The sequence below is a fragment of the Electrophorus electricus genome, chromosome 16, assembly GCF_013358815.1.
Source record: "Electrophorus electricus isolate fEleEle1 chromosome 16, fEleEle1.pri, whole genome shotgun sequence".
NCBI classification, from domain to species: Eukaryota; Metazoa; Chordata; class Actinopteri; order Gymnotiformes; family Gymnotidae; genus Electrophorus; species Electrophorus electricus.
In genome coordinates, this window is record NC_049550.1 from 2,285,850 (window position 1) to 2,296,209 (window position 10,360).

Below are 10,360 nucleotides of genomic sequence, written 5' to 3' on the forward strand. Positions count from 1 at the left end.
GATCTGCAAATTGTTGTATAATCAGAATTAGAGATTTTTTTTTTAAGTCCTAATGGTGAACACAGTTATGGTGAGGTCACTACCACAAAATATCCGCTGTGGAAACTAAAAAGACAAAACCATGACATAGCTTTCCTTTTCAGTTTTGCCTCTTGTCTCCATTCCCCTTCTTTGCTCCATTCCCCTTCTTTGCTAGGAGGTCCCACCCCCCTAGAGTACCTGTTAGGGTGAGTCACCTCTGATTACCCTGACAGCCCTTCTTCAGGTACACCTTGCAAGTGCCCCCTTTTGCCTTCAGAGCCACTTCAGTTCTTTGTGGCATAGATTCAACAAGCTGCTAGAAGCATGCCTCAGAAATTTTGGTCTATATTGACATGATGGCATCATGCAATTACTGAAGATTTGTCAGCTGCACATCCATGATGAGAGAAAGACAAAATGGAGATGAAGTGATTTTCAAAAAAATATATATTTAATTTGAATTGAAATAATTTAAACTGTTGTATGTATGACAATGTGTTTTTCTTTAGAGTGGAGCATGCAGGGCAGAACAGAATAAAACAGAATAAAAAAAGCAGACACACAGACACACACACACACACACACACACACACACACACACACACACACACACACATACACTCATATATAAACACAAATTTTGTCCTGTTCTTTAATATCTGTTCTTGTGCATAGATGCATGTGAGCGCACACTGGACCCAAACACTGCACACAGACTTCGTTTTCTGCATAAGCAAACAAAAAGGTAACATGTATGCAGGAGCCACAGTCATATCCTAATTCATCCTTGTATTCTACAGTATTCTAATTCATTGGTATGTTTGATTTTAACCTACTGTACTGTACTAGGATATATTCTATGAGTAAACGACGAAGCACTTTTGTAAGTCACTCTGGATAAGAGCATCTGCTAAATCCCGTAAATGTAATGTAAATGTAAATGCAGCCGCTGTGTAGAGAACTTTTGTCTGGACGCTGTTACTGGGAGGTTAAGTGGAGTGGGGGAGGGCACTGAAGTAGCAGTAATGTATAAAGGAATCAGTAGAAAAGGACGTAGTTCTGAATGTGAGTCTGGATGGAATATAAAATCCTGGAAGTTGACCTGCACTTTTCATAAAGATCAGCTTTGTCATACTGTCATACTTTGATGTAAATAGGTTATTTCATTGATGTCAAAATTACAGGATGGCTTGAAAAGAAATATCCCCAATAATGCTAACTGACCAGATGTTAACGTCAAAGCTGCATCATTTCCTCTAGATCTTATAGATGTAGTACACATTATCCTTAAAGGTGAGTTTTTATTCATTTCTGTTTCTGAATCTGTTCCTAAATTTTATTGCTATTTCCTCAGACTTTAATTAAGGGTATTCCTAAGGTCACTTTATATATCACTTTATTCTCAAAACTAGAGGGAGCACATTGTTATAATATATATACCTGCAAGTTTTAACAGTCACATTTGTAAATATCCCACTCGTGAGTGCAAATGACACTCAGAAGCACAAAGAATTGTGTGCACATCATCATATCACAGTCAAACTCTTTCATTTTATTTTTTGTTTTTTTTTCTGGATTTGACAGTTGTCCTCACTCAACAAGTCACTACATTATGTTTGGCTGCTTTGTGCTCAAGTGTTGTGACTGATTGTACACTACAACAAAGCTTTCTCCAGAAGATAGCAAACAAAGATGAACATAGAAAGGCAAGTAAAAGGTTCACTTTCAAAAAAATGAAATCCAAGTTTTTCCAATCAAAGCAAACTTTTGATTTAACTAAATGTTAATAATAGTTTAATAGTCAAGCTTAACATTTTATGAGCACAGATTCATTGATTCCCGTAGCCTATTTGCCACTATGAGTACTAACGTGTTAAATTGATGTACTGAAACTTTCAGTGATTGCTTGAATGTTATGGATCAGTTATTTATAGCCTGTAGCATCAGCTATAGTGCTTAAACCTGCAATGGTTTTGAGAATTTATTTATAATAAATAGATTCACATCAAGACAGATTTAGTTGTCTCTGTGGTGTCAGCTAGGTTATTATTCACCAGTTCAGGCTTTGGTGTCATGTTTGTGATGCTAACATTAGGAAGTGTACATTTATGACATTTAGGTAACCTTTTATCCAAAGTGACTTACAATTATTGGCAAAATATGAGCAATTGAGGGTTATGGACCTTGCTCAGAGGCCCAACAGTGGAAAATTGGTGGTGAAGAGATTTGAACTAGAAACCTTGTGAATGCTAATTAAGTGCAAGAAACACTGAGCTACCACTGCTCATGTTGTTTAATTTAATTAATTTGCTCATATAAAATAATGTGCACCTCCAGTTTTAAGCTCATTTTTGAACGATTTGTACTTGTTCAATTTAACAATAGTTATCTGAAATTGTACATATAGCACAATGATCATTCAGGATGATCCCTTAACATCCAGGCTTATTTCTCCATCATTTAAGTTACATTTGAGCACAACTAATACAGAAGAAAATGTAAAAAAAAAAAAAAAAAAAAAAGCCTGTTATTTGGGGGGTTTCTAATGTGTTTGGATGCTGGAGATTCATTTTCAGTCATGTTCTATTATGAATTTTTCCAGCATTGATTGGGAACATCTAGTGATTTGTGTTACAAACATCATAGTCCATGTTAGAAGCCACTGAACCATCTCTCAGCTTCCAGATCATAACTGCACCCAAACAACTCCACATAAACTTCAGCTAAAATAAGCCTCTTCCTTTCCATGATGTCCAAAAGTATTGATGATCACTAATAATTAATTATTCACTAAAAACAATATCCATGACTGCATCAGATTTGCCAAACAGCATGTGATACACTTTATCTGGTTACAATGTGCAAGCAATGTTTTGCTGTGCGCACGGCTCACACAATGGCTGCCCAGGTATGGCAAGTGAGATGTCTATATTTTCATCTAAGCATGGAAACATCTGCCAAATGGGTTGATGTAATGCTGTTTGGTGAAACTGGGAATGAGATTCAATATCTCATAGACTGCAAGGGTTTTGGACCTGAAGAGAGGTGTTGGCTCTGGATGTGTTAGATCCTTCTATGGTCCTGGATTTGATAGACCTGCTTCTCATGCCAGTGGTTGTCCTCACAGTTGTTTTGCCGACTCTGACTTTTTTTTTTTTTGGCCGGGGGGGGGGTCACTGTCACGTCTGCCACAAGAGCACCATCTTCCGAGGAATATGTTACCCACAGCCCCCCCCGTTCATTCCCAGTCAGCAGATTATTAGTCTCACCTGTGTCTCGTTACCCTTATGTGTATCTGTATATAAACCTTCTGTGTTCATTCTGTCTTTACAAAGTTTCATTTGCCTGTCTAATGTTTCTGACCCTTTGGATATCTGTGATGTTTTCTTCAATTACTCGGATCTCGGCCTGTCTATTTGGATTACTCTATTTGACTGTTCCCTATTGGAGTTGTATGCCTGGTTGGATTGTCTTCTTTTATTTACTTCTGCTTATGTTTGACTACGACTTGGATTGCCCCTACCAGATTAAACTACTTTGTATTACTGCATTCAACTCTGCATCTGTTCACCATACGTGACAGAGGAATGTTGTGATAGATGTGGCAATCCCAAATTATAGCTACATCAGGAAAAAGAAACAAAAAAGACTGAGAAATACCAAAGGCTAAAAGAAGAGCTAGAAAAGATGAGGAGGGTGAAGGCAACTGGGGTTCCCATGGTAACTGGAGCACTAGGGGCTGTGACTTCATTTTAACCCTGGCTGTAGACTGTGTGGCAGGAGACTGCATGAGAATCTACTTTGATAATCTGCTCTGAGGCTACATGTTATGTTTATGATAGTAAAACATATTCTAGGCCAACAAACTTGTTCCTAAGAACTCACAAACACACACATGCATGCACATACACAGCCAGACCTTTAAGCATCTTGACTACATCTTTCTGTAACATAGCAGACAAATTCAGTCAGTAGCAGATAGAAGAGGTTCAGGTTTCATTAGAGCAGGAATATCCATATTGGCCATCAGTACACATGCAAGAGTCCAATCCAGTATGAAGAAGGCAAGGATAATCACAAACATGTAGATACACAGTCCAGGATGTAAAGCAGAAGGCAACCAGAATGCAATCAAAAAACAGTCAGACAAATCCAAAGTGGCAGGCAAAGAACAATCAAGAGCAACACAAAAACAAGATCTGAAACAGAGTCAGACAAACAGGAGAAACCCACTCAGAATACTTTGGAGGCAATAATTCACAAAGAGGAGGCAGACTTGACAGGTTTAAATATACTGAGTTGTAGAGAAACAGGTGTAACTAATTGTCCAATGATGAGGCTCTCGTAAACTGTCTTTGATTGGATGGGTTGTCCTCTGGGTGGTGAAAAGAATGTTGGGAGTTGTAGTGCCCTGGGGACAGTGGCAGCATGACAATTTCTGAAGAAGAGGAGTGATTCAATCTATTCTCCAGAAGAAATGCAGACAGGGTGTGAATCGATATATGTAGTATAATACAACAAAGTGTTCTCTCTAATTTCTTCCTTCTCCAAGTTCAGCCTAGCTATGAAATATACATGGAATATAACATAATTTGCCATGAAGATAACCTTTTTGGATGTTTCAGTGAAGTTTGGAAAGTCTTGTTTAAACACCACCATCTATTATAAACCTATGGACTCTCATTCCTATTTGCAGTACAATTATTCACATTCCAAGCCTGCAAAAACTCTATCCCTTACTCATGGCTACTAAAATTTAAGTGCTTTTGCAGTGAGAATGAAGACTCCCTCTAGAAAAGTATGGAAATGTTTGAATATTTTTAAAATTGTGGGTTTTCTAAGGAAGTTATAGACGACGCCTTTGCTTGCGTTTTACTTGTTCAGAGAGTGGATACACAGACCTATAAACAATTGACTGTTAAGACTACAAGAATTCCTTTGGTGCTGACTTATCATCTTACAAATAATAGGATAACAATGACTAATATTATACATAAACACTTCAGAATCCTCCAGGCAAGACAAACATTTCAAAAGAGATTAAAAATTGGAAGCACTTTGCTGGAACAGCCGATGAAGGACTGCTGTCTGTAACATCCTGTTTAACTGGAAACCTTGTGTACTTCACAACAATTTTAAATATCTCTACATCTCCTTCTACAGTACACTGCAGTTACTCTCTCTGCATAAACACTGTATACCCTCTTTGAATATACCGTCTCTGAATAAGCTCAGAATACAAGCTCAATAGAGGCTGGGATCTACCACAGGAGGCAGGACACCAGATCTAGCACATAAAAGTGGAATGCAAGATGCTAGCAGGCAGGGCATACATGGAACATACCCCCAAAGTGGAATACACTCCCAAAGTTGGTGGAAAATGACCATGCTAATATCCTGTAGGCTTCATCTTGGAACTCAAAGCAATAAAATATGTTACTATTAGTTATGACTAAAATCTCAGAGTGAGTGCACTGCAAAACAAAACATAATTCTTGCTCTTCTCTCTCTCTCTCTCTCTCTCTCTCTCTCTCTCTCTCTCTCTCTCTCTCTCTCTCTCTCTCTCACACCTGCTCTCTACTTGTCCCAATCTATCTCTTTGATTCTCTTTCTGTCTTCTATCCCTTTCCAGAATATTCTTTTCATTTGCAATAAACAACACTGCCAATACTAAATATGTGTTATAAAACTATCTTAAGCATTTAATACCAGAATTATAACTGTTCCTTAACAAATATGGTTCTTTGCACATTGGAAACATCTATATTGTTTATATAAGATCCATATGTGTGAAATATAAAGTGTATGATGGATTGGGTGAAAAAATAGATTAAAAATATATATGAAAGGAACAATAATCATGTAAATAAATGTTTTGATCACACATGATTCCCACAAAGATTTTGGATAAAGGTCTCTATCTTTTTTTTTTTTCACACATGCATAAAATGTCTTATTCTTTAATTTATTTGTTTTTTTAATTAAATTGTGAAAATCTCCCATCCTTTGGATTTGTAGCCATTTCCCTCTCAGTGTAGCAACAATCTAAGTAGGACACACACACACACACGCATGTGCGCGCACGCACTTGGGGGGTTGGTTGTGGGCGGGCGGGGGTGTGCATACACTTGCAGTTTAATGTCACTCATATGTGCACCAACCTGTTTCTGTCTTTCTAAAGAAGAGGAGTGCTGAGTGATTGTAATTCAATCTATGCTCCAGTGAAGGTGCAGACAGAATGGATAGGTTGTGCAATGTAATACAACAAAGTGTTCTTCTGTGAAACTATTGAAATTGAGATTAGTGAGTGTGGCTTGCCAAGGAGTGTTTTTTTTTTTCTGTTGTAGCTCAAAAAGCAATCTTGATGAACATAAATTGTGACTTTCTTCATGAAGACTGGCAGACTAACCCAGTAAAGGTAACACTGCTCTCATTTATCATTTATTTCTATTAATAATATTATACATTATAGACTACTATGGCAGTGAATATGGCCTACAGTATAAAACAGGCTTTCTGCCTGATAGAGTGCATGGTGAGATGCTCAGTGAAGTCATGCGCTCATAGATACAGTTGTATCCATAGAAATAGATACAGTATATTTATATTGATATATTTGTATTTATATATTTATATTTATTGGCATAATAGAGGAGAATAAAGAAAACATCTTTACTTTTCTTTACTTTAATGATCTGTCTTGCATAAGCTTCACCGTGGTTTGAACACATCTCAGTTAGAAGTTCTATTGACAACATTCCAGCATAGGATGTTGTTTGTATAGACCTCTTCCCACATATGTGATCAAGAAGTAAATGAATGAGCACGCACTTTCTTCATTTGCTAGAAAACGTTTTCTGTTTGCAGACCATTGAACAATTTGAACAATACCCGCTGCAGGTGGGCTTTTGACAGCGTTTTCTGATACAGCATTCATTGCTCAAATGAAGGAAGCTGGCATTCTCAGTGTTGCTGAACATGCGATTTAGGATGGAATACAGTGACTGCATCTGTCTTGATGTGCTGTGGTAAACCAGTATTCAGCATAGACATTTACTTGTGTCAAAGTGGGGCTAAAAGTAAATGGAAGCAGTACATGTTCATGGACCTGCAGATGGACCTGCAAAAGCTTTCATTTTTATGTAATAGAGTATTTATAAATTAATATTTTAAGGGCTTGGAACCAGAGGGCTATAAGTGACATCTGACACATTTTACAGGAGAGCCTAAATAATTTTCAGTTATTGTCATTGTCCAGTCTTTGTTTCTTAACATGTTTTAATAATTTATTAAAAATTAGTGTAATATGTGTATCTGATCTTATTGCCTTTCTCATCAATATCTTTCATTTTTAATTTTTACACAAAATGTCAATTACACCCCTCTGCTTCCAAGTGTTATGTAAGTATTAAGGATTTCATATAAGTAAATCAACCATTCAGAAATTGTACAGCTCCCTCTATCTTTCTCTCAGTCTTATGATTAAGGACCTCAGCCACCCTAACAGGTGGAACCTGGTTCATTGTTTTGTGGTACATAGAACCTGTTTTTGCATTCCAGTTAAAATCTAATGTGTCAGACACCCCACCCACCCATACACACACACACACATCCACACCACACCCACTATCTCCTATGTGTAAGCACACCTACACAAACACACATACTTCACAGTACTTCATTTTCAGGTGTTGAGGGACCTAGGGTGTATTTATTTACTCTTTCTGTTTTTCCTGCCTAGCAAACATCACTGGATGTAGGTGTGGGTATAGGTTTAATATATGTATATAAATAATTATATATCTGTAACAGTCCAGCCTGTCAGCTAGGCCATTTTCGACCTTCGGAGGGAGACCCAAAACTGCATCATAGTAATCAGAGCCAATCAGTCACACCTGTCATCCAGCCTACTTAAAAGCAGTTCACAGGGTCCCTGGAGCTTAGTTTTTGTGCAGAGATTTGGCAAAACACAAAGTTGGTAATCCTGATAGAGACCTCAAGAGCTATCTTTTGGGTCTCCTTTCTTCCCCCTCTCTTGAGGTCTCCTTGGTTGGGAAAGCCATTAGGAGAAAAAGAAAATGTGCTTTGGCTTTCCCTGTTTGAGCATGTCAGACCATACCCCTGACAGCCTTGGTGGTGAAGTTCTCTGTGCAGCCTTGTTGGTGTGCTGCTAGCATGCTGGTCACCTTGCGGTTGGTGGTTTGATCTTCCTTTTTTTGGGAGGTTTCTCTAATCATTCCTCAGGCCCAGTGGATGCGAGCTGGTGGCTCACTCACTTTTACTCCAGTCCCATATAATATAAAAACATTCCCCACTCATCCTCCCTGTGGCAATCTTTTTCCTTCAAGCTCAGGTTCTCTACCAGAGGCCTGAGAGCTTGAGGGTCCTGCATAGTATCTTAGCTGTTCCTAAGACTGCATTCTTCTGGATGGATGTTGTTCCTGGGATCTGTTTTCACATGGTATTGCTATATCTAGCACTACAGCCCTGTTCTGCTTCACTGGTTGGTTATCCATTACCATTTTGTCAGTCTGTATCTAGAAGTTCCATATGATCTTAGCTTGGTGTGTGTGTGTGTGTGTGTGTTCAGAAGCACTTCCACACCTGATGAAGGACCTCTGTCCTAAATATCCTAAATATCCTATTTCTCTGAAACCTTCTGTACTATTTTGACTAGCTCTGCATCTATTACTACAGTACACTGCAGTTACTGAGTAAAATGTGAAATACTGCGAAGGATAGTCACATGTGTAGCCTAAACATCAAGTTAAAAAAAGACTGATCCAATTATAGCTGTAAGAGGCTTCTGCAAAATGTGTCTGTAGCTAAATTCATTTCAATATTTAATTTCTGCCATCATGAGGGGGGAAGGTGAATGAGGATTTGTGGTTTTTACTGGTACTCACTGGCACAGGTACATGAGGTATGCCAATTTGTTTTTCACAAAGTAGGTGTGTTCACACCTTGGGCAACCTATAATCTTTGTGCACACATAAAATAAAAATGAAATGTGTCAAAAGAAAATGCCTCAAATGAAACTTCAGCAAGTCAAACTTTCACTGTTACTGTACATGATGTATAGTCAAATCCATAAATATGATCACAGCGTGTAGACACTGGCAACAAAATACATATACATATACATATGAACACATACATATGAAACATTTTCACATAAATAGCCTACTACTTATATTTGTGTATGATAGCTTACATTTGCATATATACCCACTTGCACATTAATTCACTGGTGTGTAAACAGAGTTTAACTATGCTTGCATCTATGTTTGTGGCCACGTGTGCAAAAGAATTTTCAGTATGCATCAGATTTGATCTGAAGAATTGCATTTCTCACCCACAGCACTGATCTAGATGAACGTGGACCTAAAATTCTCACCAAAGACTTATAGACTGAACAAATGAAAGGTAACACTGCCGTTAAGTTTGCATTGAATATTATTGCAATAGGTTTTCTTTTTACTTATGCACTTTTACTTCAGTATTATATAGGCTTATAGGCTTTTAAACTGTATGAATGGACTACATACATATGTAAAATAATGACATAACAAGAAGAAGAATGAAAAGATCTGACAGTGTGATGTTTGGAGGCTGCATTTCTAAAAGGTTTAGTAATTTATTACAGCTCCAATTATCCAGAGTCCAGAATAAACAAAAACGTGGAGAGTGTAAACAAAAGGTGGGTCTAAGATGTAAATGTGAGCACATGGAGGGACTGCAAAAGCAAAGGTGGAGTCGAGACATAAACAGAAGCACAAGGAGGGAAAGCAAGGACAGAAAGGGAGGATATTTGGGGAAATCATGACAGACTGCCTGTTCACTTGTCTTGTAATCATTTCATTTTGGACAAATGTGACAAGTTTATATTCAGTTATTCAGATTCCTTGTGTGAACTGGTGGTTCTGGATGCAGTAGCACTGTTCACCAGAAGATCAACATTCTGGTCACATTGTTACACACTCCATAGCCAATCATTACATTGTACTACACTCGCACTAACCTACATAAAATGCATTAATTATTTCCACCCATTAAAGTTCAGCAATACAGAAATGCATGACTTTATGACTTTAACTTGTTTATGATTTGATGCTGGCTTAAGCTTAGGTAAACAGTTTCTTTTTTAAGGTAATCAAAATAATTATGATTTGATGCAGGCCGTCCAAGCATTAATACATGGTTATAACGGATATCATATATGCTTAAATCTCATTCAGATGTTTTTAAGAGTGTCACAGTCAAGATAAACACAACTGTTCACCATTATCTCTATTTAACAGTTATATTAATTTATTATTTTGTTTATTTAATCATTTAA